Consider the following 22,803-nt stretch of genomic DNA (forward strand, 5'->3'; position numbering starts at 1 on the left):
CTAGTTCTGCTTCTACCAGCCCCCTGCAGCAGTCCTGTGCCCTCGCAGCCACTCACTAATCCTCTGGTCCCCCGCTGCCAGCTAGCTCTGCTTCTACCAGCCCCTGCAGCAGTCCTGTGCCCTCGCAGTCACTCACTAATCCTCTGGTCCCCCGCCGCCAGCTAGTTCTGCTTCTACCAGCCCCCTGCAGCAGTCCGGTGCCCCCACAGCCACTCACTAATCCTCTGGTCCCCCGCTGCCAGCTAGTTCTGCTTCTACCAGCCCCCTGCAGCAGTCCTGTGCCCTCGCAGCCACTCACTCATCCTCTGGTCCCCCACTGCCAGCTAGTTCTGCTTCTACCAGCCCCCTGCAGCAGTCCTGTGCCCTCGCAGCCACTCACTAATCCTCTGGTCCCCCGCCGCCAGCTAGTTCTGCTTCTACCAGCCCCCTGCAGCAGTCCTGTGCCCTCGCATCCACTCACTAATCCTCTGGTCCCCCGCCACCAGCTAGTTCTGCTTCTACCAGCCCCCTGCAGCAGTCCTGTGCCCTCGCAGCCACTCACTAATCCTCTGCTCCCCCGCTGCCAGCTAGTTCTGCTTCTACCAGCCCCCTGCAGCAGTCCTGTGCCCTCGTAGTCACTCACTGCTGCTCCAGTCCCCCGCTGCCAGCTAGTTCTGCTTCTACCAGCCCCCTGCAGCAGTCCTGTGCCCTCGCAGCCACTCACTAATCCTCTGGTCCCCCGCTGCCAGCCTGTTTCGTTTTTGCCGACAGGCCCGTCAGGTACTGGCCACGCGTAGCTTTTTCCGCATTCCCGACTGTAATTAGCGCTATTGCGGGCCGTAACGCGTACAAAAATACGAACTCATAGATATGCGGCAACGCATATTTTCTTACGCGTTGCGGGCCCGCAATAGCGCTAATTACAGTCGGGAATGCAGAGAAAGCTACGCGTGGCCAGTCCTGACGGGCCTGTCGGCAAAAACGAAACTACCTGGCAGAGAGGGACCAGAGGATTAGTGAGTGGCTGCGAGGGCACAGGACTGCTGCAGGGGCCTGGTAGACGCCCCAGGTGAGTAAAACTCTTTTTTTTTCTGGCTTAAGGTTCACTTTAATACATGCGAAAAAGCAGAAAAAAAGATGCCCGATAAATATCGTTAAAGGACTTACGAGGCCAGATTTTCAAAAAAAAACATACAAAAAGTTAGATACCTGTGCGTGTTTGCAAGGCACGGAGGACGCCGTCCGCGCCCTCCGTGCCGTTCCGCCTGGTCCCCGCTGCTTAATATGCCCCCGAACGGTCCCCGACCGCGCGGCCCGGGTCGTGCTCCCCAGCCTGTACCAAGATGGCCGCCGGAGCTGGCCGCGGCTGCGCAGTCCAGTCCGCATAGCCGCGAGTGCGGCTGCGCAGCTCTAAGGCCAACCCCCCGATCCACGTAACAGTAGCGTCGATCGGAGAGGTGGCCTTAGAGCTGCGCAGCCGCACTCGCGGCTATGCGGACTGCGCAGCCGCGGCCAGCACCGGCCGCCATCTTTGTGAAGGCTAGAGAGCCCGACCCGGGCCGTGCGGTCGGGGGTCATTCGGGGGCATATTAAGCAGCGGGGACCAGGCGGAACGGCACGGAGGGCGCGGACGGCGTCCTCCGTGCCTTGCAAACACGCACAGGTATCTAACTTTTTTTATGTTTTTTTAGAAAATCTGGCCTCGTAAGTCCTTTAACAACATTAGATCATTACAGTTTTTGAAGTATGTTATCGTTTTAGAAGGTTGCAACATTATAGTTTTTGTCTGTAACCTAAATTAATGTTCAGCGCTGCGTAATATGTTGGCGCTTTATAAATACAATAAATAAATAAATAAATATTATTTTGTTTGTATGTACAGATTTTATGTTATCGAAGATATTATCGTTTTTATGTGTAAAAGGGTGTTTCTGAAGAAGGAGTGGTTAGATTTAGGCACCACCAGGGGGAGTGGTTAGGGTTAGGCACCACCAGCGGGAGTGGTTAGGCACCATCGGGGGGTGGTTAGGGTTAGGCACCATCGGGAGTGGTTAGGGTTAGGCACCACCGGGATGGTTAGCGTAAAGCACCACCAGGGGGTGGTTAGGGTTAGGCACCATCGGGGGGTGGTTAGGGTTAGGCACCACCGGGATGGTTAGGGTTAGGCACCACCTGGTGGTGGTTAGGGTTAGGCACCAGCAGGGGAGGGGTTAGGGTTAGGCAACACCAGGGAGGGTTCTGTGTGAGAGTATGGTTGGGTTAAGTTGTATTGTTGAAAACTTAATGATTTTTAACATTAATATCTTTTCATTATTATTTTCCGCCTGTTTTTACAACGGTAATTATCATTACCCAAGTTTGACAACAATATTTATCGTTATTAAGATTTCGTTATCCACCGGCGCCATTTTGTTACCCAGCCGGGTCCTTTTTTCCTGGCGCCCTTTTTTCATGCACAACTAAACACACAGAGTCCTAATGCAAGAGACTCTGATTTAAAACAACTGTAATACTAACCTAAAAGAAACACAAAAAAAGGACACAAAAGTTATTTTCTGCTAAGAGAAAGTGGCTTTCATTTCCAAACACTTTTAGAAGTTTTCTTTTTGATCCCCCCCCCCCCCCCCCCCCATCCACCTTCCGCCCACCACCCACAAAGATGATGTTTTTTCTTAATTCCAGCATTCCAGGGTCGGCTGCCCCTCTTGCCGAGTACCGAACACTTAATACAAAATATTGTCAATATGGCAGCGAGATAAAGAGAGCCTGTTTTGGCGAGCAAACCGATGCTTGTCTCTCCATCTCCAAAAGAATACATAAGTAATTGGGCATCACAGTAATTAGTTTTAACTTTGTCAGCCCACGGATTTAATGACTCCGGGGTCAGAGGTTTGTCGCTAACTGGCTTTGCATCTCATTTCTGCACTCCTTATTAATGCGCTGCCGAGGACGGCGTATCACAAACACCCGATCAAATGATTACAAAACCTGTTGACTGATGAAGACAAAAAACGTTCAGACCAAAGGGTTGGATTAGCCGCCCGGGCTGGCGGCGTGATGGGGTCAAGTGGGCGAGATCGGTCTGTGGAGGAGACGGACGGAACGCATTTACTGCATAATGAGTGTGGAGTGTGAGAGGGTCAGATTGTTGTTGTAAACACAAACCGCGTCTCCTCCTTTATCTGGCGCTGCTTGTAGGCCGCGGCGAGGAGAAAGAGCCGCCGCTGTTCCACTGAAACGCCGCATTCACGCTACATCGGCCACTAAAATCTCACGTCGCACAAATTAACGCAAAAGTGAGGTTATCTCACAATCACAGCCTCGCTATTTGATACTGAAAATGTATTCACTACAGAGCCGAATCACCCACAAGGCAAACCTAGGCAGTTACCTGGGCCTGGAGAGAGTCTAGGGGCCTGGTGTGGATTCCAGCCCAGTGGGCTCAGCTAGATTTCGGATATCCGAACTACCCAGATAATACAAACTTTTTCACTATCCGAACTTTGAATAGCAAGTCGGGTATTTTTTAAAATCCAAATCGACCATCCCGAGCAAACTCGGACTTCCATCTGAAATCCACAATCCAGGTGGAGAGAGAGAGAGGAGAGAGAGAGGAGAGAGAGAGGGGAGAGAGAGAGAGAGAGAGAGAGAGAGAGGGGAGAGAGAGGGGAGAGAGAGCGAGAGAGAGAGAGAGGTGGGAGAGAGAGAGAGAGAGGAGAGATGGAGAGAGAGAGAGAGAGAGAGGGAGAGAGAGAGAGACGAGGAGAGAGAGAGAGAGAGAGAGAGAGAGAGAGAGAGAGGGTGAGAGAGAGGGGAGAGAGAGCGAGAGAGAGAGGTGGGAGAGAGAGAGAGAGAGGAGAGATGGAGAGAGAGGGGGAGAGAGAGAGAGAGGGGAGAGAGAGAGAGTTTTTGCCATTTGAAGAGACTTTTGGAAGCATTTTAAGCCATTTTCAGGTTACTTCCGGTTTTCTATCCGGATGTCCGAATCCGGCCGGATATTGGGTTCGGATATCCACGTTTACTCGGATACCAAAAAGTTTGGATTCGGATATCAGATTCGAATCCGGATATCTGGGTATCCGGATCCGAATCAATTCAGATTTTAAAAAGGGGTATCCGAGCGAGCACCCCTGGTCAGCCCCCACCAAATCTTACTAAAAAAGCCAGATGATTATCAGCGGTAGGCAAAAGATGCTAGCTTGCCTGGGGCCCCAGGTCATAGTAATCCTTGTATTATTCACTATATATATGAGCATGCTATTGTATTAGTAAGCATGCTTTCTTAAATATTGTAGTATCCCAATTGTTTGTTCTTGAATATTTACAAAATGCCAAGTAAGTTAAGAGGAAAAAAAAATCTAAATTATATGAATATTTGATGTTTCTACACTTTGCATTTAAAGTGTACCAGAGACGAAGCGCCCTCCTCTATTTTACCATATATATCAGTGGGAACATTACAGAAAATACCTACCCTGCTCTCTGTTTCATCCTTTACTGCTCAGCCTGCTTGTTACCAGCCCTGATAAAATCCCATTCAGTCTGGCTTTGCTCAGGAATCATCATAGCTGAATCTGTCTTCTCTGATGTCTTTTCAAGCCCAAGCCTGCCCCCTTGTGGCTCTGCTTTCCTGTTCTGTATATTCACAGCATCACAAAGAGCAGTGATGAAATGGGAGGAGCTATGAAAAAATGCTGTTTTTTTTTATAGTCATCATAAGAGGTTTTAGAAATGGTGATTTTATTTTGCACACAGCGCACTAAATAATATGTTTTTCTGATGAACTGTGTTTTGCATGGAGTTATAGTAAAAAAAAATAAAAACAAAACAAAACACAAAAAGGCCCACCAGAGCGGCGAAAAAAACAGGTATAGTATTTATTTTGTAAAATCTATGGGGGGGGGGGGGGGGGGGGGATGTTTATTTTGTGCCAAAGTGTTCATCTCTGGTTTGCTTTAAAACATCACCAGTTCTCATAGATACACTTGCTTGCTCAAAGTCAGAAATGTAGTAGGATTATGGTCAGGTGTAAGGTTAATCAATTATACCAAACAGGTGCTAATGATCATCATTTTTATATGTAAGTTGAAAGAAAAACAGCTGAGTTGGAGGCTTAAAGCATACATGATGAGATAGCCATTGGTACTTGTAGTACTAGCTCTAATAAGACATTCTATGAGGTCCGTTTCTGTTTTCCAGTACAGCAAGAGTTAAAAAAAATTGAGAAGAAATGAAAAGTAACCTAAAAAGTATATAGACTATAAAACAGCTGAGAAACTGTGAGATAAGACTTCTAATAAAACGGGTGCAGGAAAGTTCAAAGGGTCATTACTTATCTTTCAGCTCAACAAGGCAGAGTGTGGATTATAAACAGCAACTGCGACCATCTGATGTGATCTTAAAAATTAAGCTGGTAAACAGAAAATACAAACATGAGACTAATTCCCATATTACTAGTGTTCTGTTTATCATATGTACTGCCTGTAGAATTAATTATCTCATGTTTATTTTCACTTCAGGTTCAATGCTGGGTGAGGAAAAGCATTCTCTGTTACCAAGGTGAGGTTATGGAAGACAGTTTCATGTCAGGTCCTACACAATAGCTAGACTGAGCACAGCAACAAGACAGAACATAGTTATACTACATCAAGGTCTCTCACAGGCAAAGATTTCAATCCAGAATGTGCTTTCAGGATGGCCTAAAGTTATTTTGAACAGGTACAAATTTATGGGCAATGTTGAGGGCTTTAGACACAATGGTCCGTCAAGGAAACTTAAAGTGTACCAGAGACGATCTATAATAAGAGTTTTATACATACCTGGGGCTTCCTCCAGCCCCATCAGCACGGATCTCTCCCACGCCGCCGTCCTCAGTCTTCTTTATCGCTGGTACCAGGTGACTGCCGGAGTGATACGTATAGTTATGGGGGGATCAGTGAATAATGGCGCACAGCGCCTATGCATAAAAATGGCGCCGCATTAAAAAGATACGCTTATCGCTATTTATCGTTAATACTGCATAATAATGGCGCACAGGGAAAAAAAGAAGAAAAACGGCACACACTAACGTTATTTATCAATAGCGCCCTACATAAGCCAAACTGCAGACGTTATTTAACTGCAAAACGGTGAATGGATTTAATGTAACACTGTCAAGGTTAGGGTTAGGCACTGGGGGGGTCTTAGGGTTAGGCACCACCAGGGGGGTCTTAGAGTTAGGCACCACCAGGGGGGTCTTAGAGTTAGGCATCACCAGGGGGGTCTTAGGGTTAGGCACCACCAGGGGGGTGGTTAGGGTTAGGCGCCACCGGGGAGGGGGGGTGGTTAGGGTTAGGCACCACCGGGGGGGGGGGTGGTTAGGGTTAGGCACCACCAGGGGGCTGGTTAGGGTTAGGGATAGGTACAGGGAGAGAGTAGGGTTAGGTATACAGTATAATATACACCACCAGGGGGTGGTTAGGGTTAGGCACCACCAGGGGGGTGGTTTACGGGTTAGGGATAGGTACAGAGAGGGTTCTGTGTGTTAACGCTAAATAACAATAAGGCTTAAAACGCTATATAACAATAAAGCTTTAACGTTAAATAGCGATAAGCGGCAAATGGATTAGCGGCAACACTGTGCGCCATTATTCGCAGGCGCTATTTTCAGATGGAAGCAGTTATGGGACCCGGTACCGGCGATACATGAGACTGAGGACGGCGCATGGGAGCGATCCGTGTGGATGGGGCTGGAGGAAGCCCCAGGTATGAATAAAATGTTTATTTCTAGATGTCTTGGGTTACCTTTAATGAAACAGATAACTGCATCATGCTTATTTGCCTTCAGAATCAGGAGATATCAGCAGAGCCATCAGCTCAGAACTTAGAGAATCTTTAGGGACCTAGGGAACACCCATCTACTGTCTGAACAAATCAGGCAAAAAGAGACGTGGATGGAAGAATTGTGGCCGAAAGCTAAACCTGCAACATAGAAAAAGGGCCAAGCAATTTAACTATATATGAAAACATGAGAAATGGGGTTCAGAAAAATGGCAGAAGGTGCTCTGGAATGATGAGTCAAAATTTAGACATATTTGTAGCAGATTAGTGTGTTCACCGAAGGGCTGGAATGCAGTACAGACAGACAACAGTGAAGCATGGTGGGGGGAGGTTCCTTGCAAGTTTGGGGCTGTATTTCTGCAAAGGTAGTTGGTTATTTAGTCAGGATTGTGAAATTGTTCAAAAATATAAACAAAAATACAAGCAGATGCATATCCATCTTGCAATATCATCATGGAGGTGTGAGTTTGGATCTACGCTACATCAGGACAACATCCCCAGACATACAGCGTCATTAAGAACTATCTTCAGCACGAAGAAGAACAAGGAGTCCTTCGAGGCGCTCAAGTTGGACTACTCTTTTGCCAGCTACACATTTTTTATTTTTACTGACAGGAAGAAGCGGGAAATGACCGCGGAATGCCTTGTCTGACCCTTTGTGTGCAATAAACCTTTTGGACTATTATTGAGCTAGCATTGTGGTAACTTACGCCCGCTCCTCTGAACTAACAGCCGCTCCACTGAACCCGCCCTGAGCCCCGGCGGTCCAGAGGCTTTAATGGACATGACCCCAGTGCTTTGATTGGCCCAGTAGGCTGGCTGCCTGTCACTTGACAGACAGCCTATTGATCCAATCAAAGTGCGGGGATCACATCAACACAAACATTGTCACATGGCCAAGTTGGGAATGACTGTTAATCACTATCTGAAACTCTTTTATACTTTATACTCGCATTGATTGTGAGCGTTGCGTTACAGTTTTACTGCTGGGTAACGCAATGGCAATGCGAGTCACTTGGGCCTAGCACACTAACCATGTCATGTTGGCCCAGAAGCTTGCGAATCGCAGCCAAGCTGATACAAAATCATCAGCGAGTTACCGCATGACTTCCACGATGCAGCGTTGGCAGAAGTCATTGAAGTCAATGGGCGTCGCAGGAATTACATGGACAGGAGCACGGGGCGCCACGCATGCGCGACCGATGGCAATCCCAGGGTATGCCAGTGACATACTTCCTGCCCAGCGGGGGTGGCACTTTGCACTCTTAGCAGTATGGCCATATGTTTGTCATTTTGTGAATTGCGGTGGTATGAGGCAGGTAAATCACATTCCTACACACAAAATAACCAGCCTTAAAGGACATCTGAGGTGAAAATAAACTGATGAGATAAACAATTGTATCTATCCTCCTTCTCCTAAAAATGGATATTTTAGATAACCCACTGTTTTATTTTTTATTTAAATCTAGTTTTTAAGCTTTTAATGTATCATTGTCTCTGCTCAATGACACCTTCACTGAAGCATGCTAGAACACAAATCTGTGCATTTTTTACCCTTTTTATCTATTTTCTGCTCTCAGAAGCCATTTACTGGCAGGAAAGTGTTTTATGATTGTAATTCTTTATCAGTGAGGGTTACGCTATACTCTGACCCAGTCCTGACCCGGACAGAAACTGTCACTCGCATACCTGATGCTTAACTCTTTCAGGCAGAGACAGAAAAAAAAGGACCACAGCCTAGGTATTTGTGTGCTAGTCACTGTACATACACATGTCTATCTCATCATGTCACATGTCACTTATCCTTTAATCCTCTGACACATAATCCATAGATACATGTTCTGCTATCTGCTAAAACCAGATATTGTCAGAGCTCACTGCTGATACCTGGTGCCAAACGACTGGTGATGTCAGCGCTGCGCTAGGAGAACATTTGAAGTAAACGCGCAGGAAACTTGATCTGCTGCTCCTGATCCAAGCTAACTAAAAGTTTTTAAAAGTAAACTTTATTAGAGATGCCTCGAGAAGAAAAACAACGCGAGGAAGAAAGCAGCTGCGTGGTGCTTGAGTGATGGAAGGTAGAATAATGAGGACTTTCTACGTGTTACTTCTCACCTTTTCCAGCAAAGACGCAAATAGCAGGGGCTAAAAATCAAAACACGCTATTGTTATTTAGATCTTGTTGTAAGCGTAAATTGACGGGAGGTAAAAACCGTTCAACGCGGCTCCGACAGACACGCCTGACCTTCATTTTCTCAACAAAACTTCCTCTGCTACTGGTTTAATTAACACGATTTTATATTAGTCACAGTATTTGGAATATCAGAGCTCTGATGAGAACCAGCAGCTATTAAAGACCTTCTCCACCCAAAACGTGCTTTTCAGGGGTCTGCACAGCTGGAAGAGCCAGAGTCGCTACCAAGTACGTTTTTATTTCTGTCAGAGTCCACATTGGGGGAAACTTTATTCCACTTAACTAACTTTCTGTTCTTGCAATTGTAACAGCTTGCTACCCTCTTAAAGGGGAACTGAAGTGAGAAGAATTTGGAGGCTGCCATATGTATTTCCTTTTAACAATACACATTGCCTGGCAGCACTGCTGATCTATTTGGCTGCTGAAATGTTTGAATCACACCAGAAACAAGCATGCAGCTAATCTTGGCAGATCTGAAGATAATGTCAGAAACACCTGATCTGCTGCATGCTTGTTCAGGGGCTATGGCTAAAAGTATTACAGGCAGAGGATCAGCAACACAGCCAGGCAATGTGCATTGTTAAAACGGAAATAAATATGTCAGCTTCCATATTCTCTTGCTTAAAGGGGAACTGTAGCGAGAGGTATACGGAGGCTGCCATGTTTATTTGCCTTTAAGCAATACCAGTTGCCTGGCAGCCCTGCTAATCCTCTGCCTCTAATACTATTAGCCATAGCCCCTGAACAAGCATGCAGCAGATCAGGTGTTTCAGACTTTAAAGTCAGATCTGACAAGACTAGCTGCATGCTTGTTTCTGGTGTTATTCAGATACTACTGCAGAGAAATAGACCAGCAGGGCTGCCAGGCAACTGGTATTGATTAAAAGGAAATTAATATGGCAGCCTCCGTATACCTCTTACTTTAGTTCCCCTTTAAATTCTCACCCAAGACAATGACATAAGGGAAGGGAGTAAGAGTAAATCTCCACAAGTACTCCACAGTCTTCTTGTATCTTTGTGTTTTTCTCTTATGAGGAAGCATGGGAACTTCTAGAAGTTGTTTTGTTCTTTGAACTTCTTTCTTATTATTCTTATCTTTTTTTTTTACTTACTAACATATCATTAGTACAAACAGTATAAGTCAGAGGATTTGCACAAGCTAAGATGACAGAGATGCATTACCTTATGGTACAGCAAGTGAGTGAAAACTATAAGGGCTCAAGTATCTAGACCAAAATCTGAAAGTAGGAACTTCTCAGACAAATAGAAACATAACCAAAGAAAACTGAACACATTGCTACCCTCTTTCCCTGAAAATAAGCCCTACCTCAAAAATAAGCCCTAGTGGAAGTTAACCACTTAACGACCGCATAACGCCGATAGGCGGCGGCTGGTCATAAGTGGTTTTACATGGAACCGGCCGCTCGCATGAGCGGCCGTTCCATGTCAGTTCACGGAGGGTGTCTCCGTGAACAGCCTGCGAGCCGCCGATCGCGGCTCGCAGGCTAAATGTAAAACATGCGGGGAAGAAATCCCCGCTGTTTACATCATACGGCGCTGCTGCGCAGCAGTGCCGTAAAGGAGATCAGCGAACCCCGGCCTCTGATTGGCCGGGGATCGCCAGCATCTGATAGACTGAAGCCTATCCTAGGCGGCGCAGGACGGATATCCGTCCTGCGCAGCCCACAGGCAAAGGTAGAGGGAGGGAAGAGGACGGAGGGTGGAAATTGCTGCGGAGGGGGGCTTTGAGGAGCCCCCCGCAAATCACAGGCAGCCGGCGGCGATCAAACCCCCCCAGCAGGACACCCCCCTAGTGGGGAAAAAAGGCGGGGAAGTCTGATCGCCCTGCTGCAAACTTGATCTGTGCTGTGGGCTGGAGAGCCCACGCAGCACAGATCAGGCATAAAGCACCTAGTCCTTCTTAGGCAGCAATTGTGTTTTAGGTTAAATATAGGTGGTATCAGTGGCCTGTGGCACCCTGGCCTGGCGGTGGGAGCTGCACAGGCAGCAGGGCAATGCAGCAGCAGCAGGTGTAACATGTGCCAGGACTTGTCACGTGTCACGTGTCACTTGCCACGTGCCATGTGACACATTCTTAGGCATGTCCCTCGGCGCCCCCACGATGCGTTCCACGCACGTAAGGTGATTACAAACACTTCCTCCTTCAACCCAGAAGGAGGAAGTGTTTGTAGTCACGTGACCGCCGCGTGGAACACATCTTTGGAGGCGCTGAGGGACATACCTAAGAAGACATCAGACGGGTAAGCTTGACCTCCCCGCCCCCCGCACAGCATTACTGTAACATCCGCAGCTATGGCGGCTGCGGACACGCAGGGTGTATCCGCAGCCGCCTTTGTTCCCTGTTTGCAGGCATCATCCGTTCCGCCAGCGTCTAGCATGCCGGGGACGGCACTGTTTCGTGCACATAGGGTCGCGGTCTCACGTGGGCGCGCGTGGAGACAGGACCTTTAAGCTGGTAGAAGGCGCGTCAGCTGACCTGCCGGTCGGCTGACGTCAGAGATGACTCACGCTGCTCGGATTGGCTGATTAGGTGATGGGCGCGGCTGTGAGCTCTCCTCTGCTTCTTAAGCCTTCACTGGTCATTCGCATTCTGCTGTTGCGAATACGTTCGTGTTAGCGCTCAGACCTTAGACTAGTATCCGGTGTGCTTTGATATGGGAGGAAACCAGGGCTTTCACACAAGACTAGGAGTATTGTTAATTATATTGTTATTTACCTGTGTATGATTCTGGCTATTAGTGATGCTCAAATACCCCTTTTTAAAATTCGAGTTTGGTCGAATTCGAATAGTAAATTATTCGAGGTCAGTCGAATATTCGAGTCGAATAATTTTTTCGATTCGACCTCGGACTTCGAGCTCACTATTCGAGTCGGTATTCGAGCTCACTATTCGAGCTGACTATTCGAATTGGCCTTAAATAGCTTCCAACACTTGTTTTGAGGGTGAATGATGCAAGAAACATCTTTTTTTCCAAGTAACAACAGCAAGTGATTATGTGGGGATGTTCCTTTAAAAAAAATGTGGAAAGAGAAGTTGTGTCCTTAATTTTGTTCAGTAGTGTTACTGTATATACTTGTTCTTCTTCTTCTTTATCTTTCTTCTTCTTCTTCTAGATCTTCTTCTTCTATATCTTCTTCTTCTTCTTCTATATTGTCTTCTTCTTCTTCTTCTTCTTCTTCTTCTTCTTCTTCATCATCTTCTTCTTCTTCATCTTCTTCATCTTCTTCATCTTCTTCTTCTTCTTCATCTTCATCTTCTTCTTCATCTTCATCTTCTTCATCTTCTTCTTCTTCATCTTCATCTTCTTCTTCTTCTTCTTCTTCTTCTTCATCTTCTTCTTCTTCTTCTTCATCTTCTTCTTCTTCATCTTCTTCTTCTTCATCTTCTTCATCCTCTTCATCTTCTTCTTCTTTTTCATCTTCTTCTTCATCATCTTCTTCATCTTCTTCTTCATCTTCTTCTTCATCTTCATCTTCTCCTTCTCCTTCTTTTTCAATATCGTCTTCTTCTTCTTCTTCACGTATTTCTCTTTTCAATTTTTTTTTTAAAGAAATGCAGCTATTTCTGAGCGTAACAAATAGCTGGTGGGCGCACGCATGTTGGAAGCGCCATTGTATGTGCTCCCTGGCAGTGGAAACACACAGACAGCAGGAGGTAAATTCAGCAGCAGGAGGAGGAGGATGAGTGTGTGGCAGCAGGCAGTCAATGAGGCAGGCAGCTCGCCGTGACATAATAGCCCTGGTACCTAGCGGTGATACCAGGGCTGTAAATAAACACAACAGGAGGTCCCAGACAGCGGTCGTGCAGCCCACATTGTGTCCAATACACAACTGGGACAACACAGTTTTCAACCCGGGCACCTCAGAAAAATTAAACCTTTTTTTTTTTTTTAATGGTTTGTTTGGTTTTGGTTTTGCAACCAATATAGCTATTGTTTGACGTAATAGCTGGTGGCAGAGTGGCAGCAGAAGGTAATTCTGTGTACCCTGGCAGTGGGAAACACAGACAGACAGCAACAGCAGCAGGAGGAATGGAGGAGTAATGTGAGCAGCTATTGTTTGACGTAATAGCTGGTGGCAGAGTGGCAGCAGAAGGTAAATCATCTGTGTAGTGTACCCTGGCAGTGGGAAACACAGACAGACAGCAGCAGCAGCAGGAGGAGGAGGTATGGAGGAGCAGTGTGAGTGTGGCAGCAGGTAGGCAGCGTGACATAATAGCCCTGGTACCTAGCGGTGATACCAGGTCTGTAAATAAACACAACAGGAGGTCCCAGACAGCGGTCGTGCAGCCCACATTGTGTCCAATACACAACTGGGACAACACAGTTTTCAACCCGGGCACCTCAGAAAAATTAAACCTTTTTTTTTTTTTTAATGGTTTGTTTGGTTTTGGTTTTGCAACCAATATAGCTATTGTTTGACGTAATAGCTGGTGGCAGAGTGGCAGCAGAAGAAGGTAATTCTGTGTACCCTGGCAGTGGGAAACACAGACAGACAGCAACAGCAGCAGGAGGAATGGAGGAGTAATGTGAGCAGCTATTGTTTGACGTAATAGCTGGTGGCAGAGTGGCAGCAGAAGGTAAATCATCTGTGTACCCTGGCAGTGGGAAACACAGACAGACAGCAGCAGCAGCAGCAGGAGAAGGTATGGAGGAGCAGTGTGAGTGTGGCAGCAGGTAGGCAGCGTGACATAATAGCCCTGGTACCTAGCGGTGATACCAGGGCTGTAAATAAACACAACAGGAGGTCCCAGACAGCGGTCGTGCAGCCCACATTGTGTCTAATACACAACTGGGACAACACAGTTTTCAACCTGGGCACCTCAGAAAAATTAAACCTTTTTTTTTTTATGGTTTTTTGGTTTTTGGTTTTACAACCAATATAGCTATTGTTTGACGTAATAGCTGGTGGCAGAGTGGCAGCAGAAGGTAAATCATCTGTGTACCCTGGCAGTGGGAAACACAGACAGACAGCAGCAGCAGGAGGAGGAATGGAGGAGTAGGCGAGCAGCTATTGTTTGACGTAATAGCTGGTGGCAGAGTGGCAGCAGAAGGTAAATCATCTGTGTACCCTGGCAGTGGGAAACACAGACAGACAGCAGCAGCAGGAGGAGGAATGGAGGAGTAGGCGAGCAGCTATTGTTTGACGTAATAGCTGGTGGCAGAGTGGCAGCAGAAGAAGGTAATTCTGTGTACCCTGGCAGTGGGAAACACAGACAGACAGCAGAAGGGCAGTACACAGCAGCCCACTGTAGGTGTAAAATGTGTGGCTGCAGGCGACGTAATAGTCAAAGTGAACCAGGCTGGCTTAGTGAGCAGGAGCCAGGAGGTGGTAAAGGGTGGTAAGGCACATTAACGATGGTTCCGGCAGCCAGTTCATGTCCCCCTCTCGCCGACAACAGGGGCCAGGAACTCGCCTTCCACCCACGCCTGGTTCATCTTGAGAAACGTCAGTCTGTCCACAGACTTGTGAGACAGACGTGAGCGTTTCTCGGTGACCACGCCACCAGCTGCACTGAAGCAGCGCTCGGACAGCACGCTGGAAGGGGGGCAGGACAGCACTTCCAGGGCGTACTGCGCCAGCTCGCTCCAGATCTCCATGCGCTTGACCCAATACTCCATGGGATCAACAGGGGCATTGCTGTCAAGCCCGCTGTACGACCCCATGTAGTCAGCCACCATGCGGGTCAGGCGCTGGCTGTGACCGGAGGAGGATGCTGCTGCATGCATCTCCTCTCTAGTCACTGCTGCCGGAGCCTCTACAGTCCTGTAGAGCTCGTGGCTGAGAGACAGCAGGTCTGTGGGGCGCTTGCTGCTGCTGGATGCAGGCACCTGCTGCTGCCTCTGTGCTGGCTGCTGGACAGTGGGGGTGGAAGGCTGGGGGAAGGCTTCCTCCAAGCGCTCAACAAGGGCCTGCTGCAAGCTCCTTATTTGTTGCGCTGGGTCTCCTCCTGCAGGCGGCAGGAACTGGCTCAACTTCCCCTTGAGGCGTGGGTCCAACATCATGCTGATCCAGATGTCCTCCCTCTGCTTCATCTGGATCACCCTGGGGTCCCTGCGCAGGCACGTCAGCATGTGTGCTGCCATTGGGAAGAGGCGGGCCACGTCTGCTGGCACATCGACGTCAGTGCTGTCCTCATCCTCCTCCTCTGCCACCTCATCCTCTCTCCACCCCCGCACCAACTCAGCTGCGCTGTGCTGATCCCCCTCATCAGCAGCCAGGTCAGGGACCTCCACCAAGTCCTCCTCCTCCTCCCCCTCAGAGGTGGACTGCGCAGCTGGTTGCCGCTCCTGCTGGTCCAAGGCTGCCGCTCCCTGTTCCAGCAAAGCATCGAGGGCCCTGTTCAGCAGAGAAACCAGGGGCACCCACTCGCAGACCATAGCATGGTCCCTGCTCACCATGTTTGTGGCCTGCAGGAAGGGAGCCAGCACAAAGCACACCTGCTGCATGTGCCTCCAGTCATCATCGGGGACGATGGACGGGATGTTGCTGGTCTTGTCCCTTCTCTGAGCTGCGGAAACAGTGGCCAGGGCAAGGTACTGTTTGACAGCGTGCCTCTGTTCAACCAGACGCTCCAACATCGCCAGGGTGGAGTTCCAGCGAGTCGGAACGTCAAGGATCAGCCGATGGCGTGGCAGATCCAGCTCCTTTTGCACGTCTTCCAGGCTCGCACAGGCTGCAGCCGAGCGCCGGAAGTGACGCACAACATTCCTTGCCGTTTCCAGCAGTTCGCCCATCCCCTGGTAGGTGCGCAGGAACTTCTGCACCACCAGGTTCAGCACGTGGGCAAGACAGGGGATGTGGGTCAGGTTTCCCCTGTCTATTGCGGCAACCAGATTGGCCCCATTGTCGGCCACCACCTCTCCGACTCTGAGGCCTCTGGGGGTCAGCCAAATCCTCTCCTGCTCCTGGAGTTTGGCCAACACATGGGTTGCCGTCAGCTTGGTCTTCCCAAGGCTGACCAAGTGCAGCAGCGCTTGGCAGTGGCGGGCCTTCACGCTGCTGCTGAGGCGGGGGGTTTGGCCAGGTGTGCCGGAGGATGGCAGAGGATCGGAGGAACCTGCTGCAGTTCCCCTGACCCTGCGGGGTGGCACCACCCACTGTGTTGCTGCTGCTGCTGTGCCCGCTGCTGCTCTCCCATCCTCACCCCCTTCCACCAAGCTGACCCAGTGGACAGTGAAGGACAGGTAGCGGCCTGTCCCGAAGCGGCTGCTCCAGGAGTCCATGGTGACGTGGACCCTTTCACCAACCGCGTGCTCCAGCCCTCGCTCCACATTGGCCATCACAAAGCGGTGCAGTGCAGGAATGGCCTTGCGGGCAAAGAAGTGTCTGCTGGGGAGCTGCCAGTCTGGGGCTGCGCAAGCAAGCAGCGCACGAATGTCGCTCCCCTCCTGCACGAGCGTGTACGGCAGGAGTTGGGAGCACATGGCCCGTGCCAGCAAGCCGTTCAGCTGCCGCACGCGACGGCTGCTGGGAGGCAGAGCCCTAACCACCCCCTGGAAGGACTCGCTCAAAAGGCTCTGGCGTGGCCTTTTGCTGACACGGGAATCAGCAGACACAGCAGAGGAGGCCACTGAGGACTGGCTGCCAGAACAGGCCTCAGTGTCGGCGGCAGGAGTTGCAGAGGGGGGAGGAGCAGTGCGTTTCCGCACTCCTGCTGGTGCTGCTGGAGGAGCAGGAGGGCGGGTGGCTGCTGTTGCTGCTGCTGCTGCTGAAGGCTGTGCAGTGATGGGTGTGGTGCCACTGCCAGCACCAGATGCCTTCAGCCTCTGGAACTCCTCATGCTGGTGGAAATGTTTAGCCGCAAGGTGGTTGATGAGCGAGCTGGTGCTGAACTTTAAGGGGTCTGCACCTCTGCTCAACTTCCGCTGACAGTGGTTGCAAGTGGCGTACTTGCTGTACACAGTGGGCATGGTGAAAAACCGCCAGATTGGTGACAGAAACATCCCCCTACGGCATGGAAGCGCTGCTGCCTGTCTCCCTGTGGTGGTTGGGGGGGGGGGGGCTTGGGTGCGGCTGGTGGTGGTACTGGCTGATGCTGCTGCTGCTGCTGCTGAGCCTGAGACACCAGCAGGCTGTGGGACGCTGCCAATGCTTGCAATGATGCGCCTCCTTGCAAGGCCCACAAGCGCATCCTCCTCCTCCTCCTCAGAGCTGCTGAGGACGACATCCCCTGGAGGTGGTGGCACCCAGTCTCTGTCTGTCACCGGGTCATCATCATCATGCCCCTCCTGAAACATGTCCTGCTGGGATGATGACCCCCCAAACTCCTCTCCTGATGCATGGATGGGACGCTTGACTGTCGCCACAGTCTTGCTGTCCAATCCCTCCTCCCCCAAAGTGCCCATCAGCATCTCCTCCTGAAAATCGCCAACAACAGCAGACAATACCCTGATGGTGCCTGGGGTAAAAAGACTGCTGAGTGACAGGTCGGCGACTGATGGTGAACTGGCCTCCTCCCCAGGCCCTGCTGGGCGGCTGCTGCGAACAGGGGTGGTGGTGGTGGTGGTGGTGGTGGTGGTGGTGAGGGTGGAGGCCTCGGATGCAGAGCTGATGGCGGGCTGCTCATCCTCCGTCATGAGTTGCACCACAGTGTCTGCATCCTTTTCCTCAATGGGACGTTTCCGACCCGGCTGGAGGAAAATGGGAGCAGGTGCTACACGCTGCTGCTGCTGTGTCTCTGCAGCGTGAGTTGCAGATGCTCCTGCTGGGCGGCGCCCAAGGCGTCCACGGCCAGTGGCTATGGGAGGAATGTTAGCCACTGACGCTGCTGCTGCTGCGGAACTGTGCATGGTGGCGCGCCCGCGGCCGCGGCTTGCCACAATGCTGCTCCCTCTCCTCCTGATTCCCTTGCTGCCCTTCCCCTTGCCCAAACTGCGCTGGCTGCCACTTCCAGACATCTTCAATGTTTTGGGCGTGTAGACAAAAGTTTTTTAAAAGGGCGGGTGAAAAGTGGGGTACTTTAATGGAGTGGGTTGGTTGGTGAGGTGACTGAGTGAGTGTCCCCTAGTACAGTAAGTAAGTAGTAACAGTCAGGAAGTACAACTAGCAGTTACAATAATCAGTAGTATTCACAAGTAAATTTAGTGTGTGTACACTCAGACAGTGAGTGCACGCACGCAGGAGCTAGTAGCCTATGAACACAGTGACTGAGTGTCCTAGACTCCTAGTACAGTAAGAGTAAGTAGTAACAGTAAGTACAACTAACTAATTACGATAATCAATCAGCGATCAGAAGGAAATAGAGTGTGTGTTGTGTGTGTACACTCAGACAGTGAGTGCACGCACGCAGGAGCTAGTAGCCTATGAACACAGTGACTGAGTGTCCTAGACTCCTAGTACAGTAAGAGTAAGTAGTAACAGTAAGTAGAACTAACTAATTACAATAATCAATCAGCGATCAGAAGGAAATGGAGTGTGGGTGTGTGTACACTCAGACAGTGAGTGCACGCACGCAGGAGCTAGTAGCCTATGAACACAGTGACTGAGTGTCCTAGACTCCTAGTACAGTAAGAGTAAGTAGTAACAGTAAGTACAACTAACTAATTACAATAATCAATCAGCGATCAGAAGGAAATAGAGTGTGTGTTGTGTGTGTACACTCAGACAGTGAGTGCACGCACGCAGGAGCTAGAAGCCTATGAATACAGTGACTGAGTGTCCTAGACTCCTAGTACAGTAAGAGTAAGTAGTAACAGTAAGTACAACTAACTAATTACAATAATCAATCAGCGATCAGAAGGAAATAGAGTGTGGGTGGTGTGTGTACACTCAGACAGTGAGTGACCGCACGCAGGAGCTAGTAGCCTATGGACAGTGACTGAGTGTCCTAGACTCCTAGTACAGTAAGAGTAAGTAGTAACAGTAAGTACAACTAACTAATTACGATAATCAATCAGCGATCAGAAGGAAATGGAGTGTGGGTGTGTGTACACTCAGACAGTGAGTGCACGCACGCAGGAGCTAGTAGCCTATGAACACAGTGACTGAGTGTCCTAGACTCCTAGTACAGTAAGAGTAAGTAGTAACAGTAAGTAGAACTAACTAATTACAATAATCAATCAGCGATCAGAAGGAAATGGAGTGTGGGTGTGTGTACACTCAGACAGTGAGTGCACGCACGCAGGAGCTAGTAGCCTATGAACACAGTGACTGAGTGTCCTAGACTCCTAGTACAGTAAGAGTAAGTAGTAACAGTAAGTAGAACTAACTAATTACAATAATCAATCAGCGATCAGAAGGAAATGGAGTGTGGGTGTGTGTACACTCAGACAGTGAGTGCACGCACGCAGGAGCTAGTAGCCTATGAACACAGTGACTGAGTGTCCTAGACTCCTAGTACAGTAAGAGTAAGTAGTAACAGTAAGTAGAACTAACTAATTACAATAATCAATCAGCGATCAGAAGGAAATAGAGTGTGGGTGGTGTGTGTACACTCAGACAGTGAGTGCACGCACGCAGGAGCTAGTAGCCTATGGACAGTGACTGAGTGTCCTAGACTCCTAGTACAGTAAGAGTAAGTAGTAACAGTAAGTACAACTAACTAATTACGATAATCAATCAGCGATCAGAAGGAAATGGAGTGTGGGTGTGTGTACACTCAGACAGTGAGTGCACGCACGCAGGAGCTAGTAGCCTATGGACAGTGACTGAGTGTCCTAGACTCCTAGTACAGTAAGAGTAAGTAGTAACAGTAAGTACAACTAACTAATTACGATAATCAATCAGCGATCAGAAGGAAATAGAGTGTGTGTTGTGTGTGTACACTCAGACAGTGAGTGCAGTGCGCACACGCAGGAGCTAGTAGCCTATATGAACAGTGACAGTGAGTGTCCCTACGGGTACAGTAAGAGTAAGTAGTAAGTAAGTACAACTAACTAACAATAATCTATCAGTAATCAGAAGGAAATAGAGTGTGTGTACACACAGACAGTGAGTGAGTGCACACACGCAGGAGCTAGCTAGTAGCCTATAAACAGTGACAGTCAGTGAGTGTCCTACTCCTAGTACAGTATAACTACAATACTATTAGTAAAGGACAGCAGAAATACTGGTATAGATGAGAGAAATAAACAGAGGACAGCTGCCCACAGAGGCAAGGCCCCCCTGAGGCCTAAACCTGTAAGCTTGCAGCAGCTGCCTGTCTCTAATGTAACACACAAGCTACTAACTAAAATACAATGTCTAAATAACTAACAACAATATAGGTGTGTATAGGAGGTGTATGTGAGCAAAAACGCTAGGTAAATGACCACAATAGAGCTCTTGCTAAGCCAAAGCACAAAGGAGCAACTCTCTCTCTGTACAAGTCTCAGGCAAGCACGGAGAAACGGAACATGGCGGCCGCTATTTATAGGGTAGGGGCTGGCCAGGGTCCCCCTCTGTGATTGGCTGCCGTCAGACGGCCTGGGAGCCCTCTGATTGGCTCTAAGGACATCAATCTGGGCTATGACGCTATTCGAGCTCGGTACCGAGCTCGAATAGCGCCGGGTTGCTCGAATAGCTCGAACAGTGAATGGGCTATTCGAGTGTACTCGGATAGCCCATTCGAATAGCTCCAGCTATTCGGAGCTCGAATACCGAGCTCGAATAGCTGAAAAAGAGCTCGAATATTCGAGCTACTCGAATATTCGAGCTCTGCTGAGCACCACTACTGGCTATACTCTGACCTTGCATTTGCTTATTGATTCTGTACTTCTGCCTATCTGATTCTGTTGCTGAACCTCTGCCTGATTACTCGCTAGCTACTCTTCTGCCTCACGATTCTGTACTGTATCTGCCTCTCAGTTACTGAACCTTGCTTGTCTGACCTCTCTGCTCACCACTGGTGAGGTGCTCTTCTGATTATACCCACCAGCTCCTCTGGTGAGGTTTAGTTATAGCTACACTATTACTGTGACTGATAGTACCTTACCAGCTCCTCTGGTAAGGTCTAGTCAAACTATATAGTCACTTTTGCAGATCATACCTTACCAGCTCCTCTGGTAAGGTCTAGTTAAATCTATACTGCTACTTGAGTTTGACCCCACCAGCTCCTCTGGTAAAGTCAAGTCTTACTTCTCAGGTTCTATTGATAGACCTTCCGGCTCCTCTGGTAAGGTCTGTCTATCCTTTTGTACTGTTGCACCAAAACATTACACTCCGTGTTCTGTTATCTATACTTATATTATTGGTGATACTGCAGATCACCACATAATCTGGTATAGAGGCTGCATTATTGGTGATTCTGCAGATCACACACTAATCAGACGTCTGAGTTGCTTCACCCAATCGTTACAATTACTGGGTGAAATCCGGATAGAGCTATCCGGATCACCCTTAGCCGAATTTAAGCCCATGCCTGGTGGCAAGTGCCACGTGACACGTGCCAGGTGCCAAGTGCCACATGCCAAGTGCCACGTGCCAAGTGCCGAGTGACAGTCAGACAGCAGAGAAGACACTAGTGCACACTAACTGTCACATAGCTAGCCAGCAGGCAGCAGCTAGCCTGGTCTGTGCACAGCACACACACAGACACATAGCAGCTGCTTGCAGCACACACTCTGACTGTCTGTCACACAAATGACATCAAGCTAATTAATGATTTAACAATAGTGTAGTGATAGTGAAGGGGTTAATGAAGGGGTTAATCACTGAACAGCTTTTGGTTTATCACTGCTAGGCCAGCAACACTGAAGCACACACTCTGACTGTCATACAATGACACCAATCAAGCTAATTAACGATTTAACCAATAGTGTAGTGATAGTGAAGGGGTTAATCACTGAACAGCTTTAGGTTTATCACTGTGTACAGCCCTTGCTAGGCCAGCAGCACTGCAGCATGTCTCTCAGTGAGCATTCAACAAGCTAGGACGATATGTTTCATCATGGCAGCCCTCCTTATTATACAGGGGACTGGCCAGTGTTCCTTTCTGTGATTGGGTGCCAGGGTTTAGGCTGGGAGCCCACTGATTGGCTCAATGAGGTCAGGTGGGGATGGCCAGGGTTCCCCTCTGTGATTGGTTGCTAGGGCTTTTGCTGGGAGCCCTCTGATTGGCTCCAGGACGTCATCTCCTTAGTTACAGACCAGTATTTCTGATCCGGATATCTGCAATATTTGCGGATATCCGCGTTATGCGCCCAAATATCTGCAGATAGCTAGCCGGATTTTTTAAAAAAAAATCCGGGATCCGAATCGGATAGCGTAAAAAAGTTTGTATATCCGGGTTACCCGGATCTCCGGAATCCTTATGAGCAGCCCTGCCAACTCCCACAAGTCTCGCCCATAACTTCCTAACTTCCTGTACCCCAACTCCCACACAACTCCTACCCATAAAATGCTGTACCCCCACTTCCACAGGTCCCTCCCATAACATGTTGTATCCCCACTCCCACAAGTCCTGCCCATAAAATGCTGTGCCTTCTCTTCCACAAGTCCTGCCCATAGAGCTATATCCAGAGACGAGAGTTGTTGTAGTTCATGAACCCAAATCCAGGCTGGGATTTCTGGGTTTGTGAACCCCTAAATGTGTAAGCAGGATCGCACTGCACAACAATCGCACAATTCAACTTTGTGATCCTCGATGTCACCTCTTTCTCCCTTCTACGAACCCTGTCTTACCAACCAATCTATCCAACACTTTCTTCGTCACTGTGCTGACTTCACTGCCTCCGGTCCTCTGGAGGGTTGGGCTGAATGAGACTTCCCATAGACCATGACTATGGCAGCGATGACTATAGTAGGAAATTGACTGTGAGCTCCTCTGAAGACAGTTAGTGACATGACTAAATACTGTGCAAAATTCAGTG

This window comes from Hyperolius riggenbachi, chromosome 8 (genome assembly GCF_040937935.1).
Source record: "Hyperolius riggenbachi isolate aHypRig1 chromosome 8, aHypRig1.pri, whole genome shotgun sequence".
NCBI lineage: Eukaryota > Metazoa > Chordata > Amphibia > Anura > Hyperoliidae > Hyperolius > Hyperolius riggenbachi.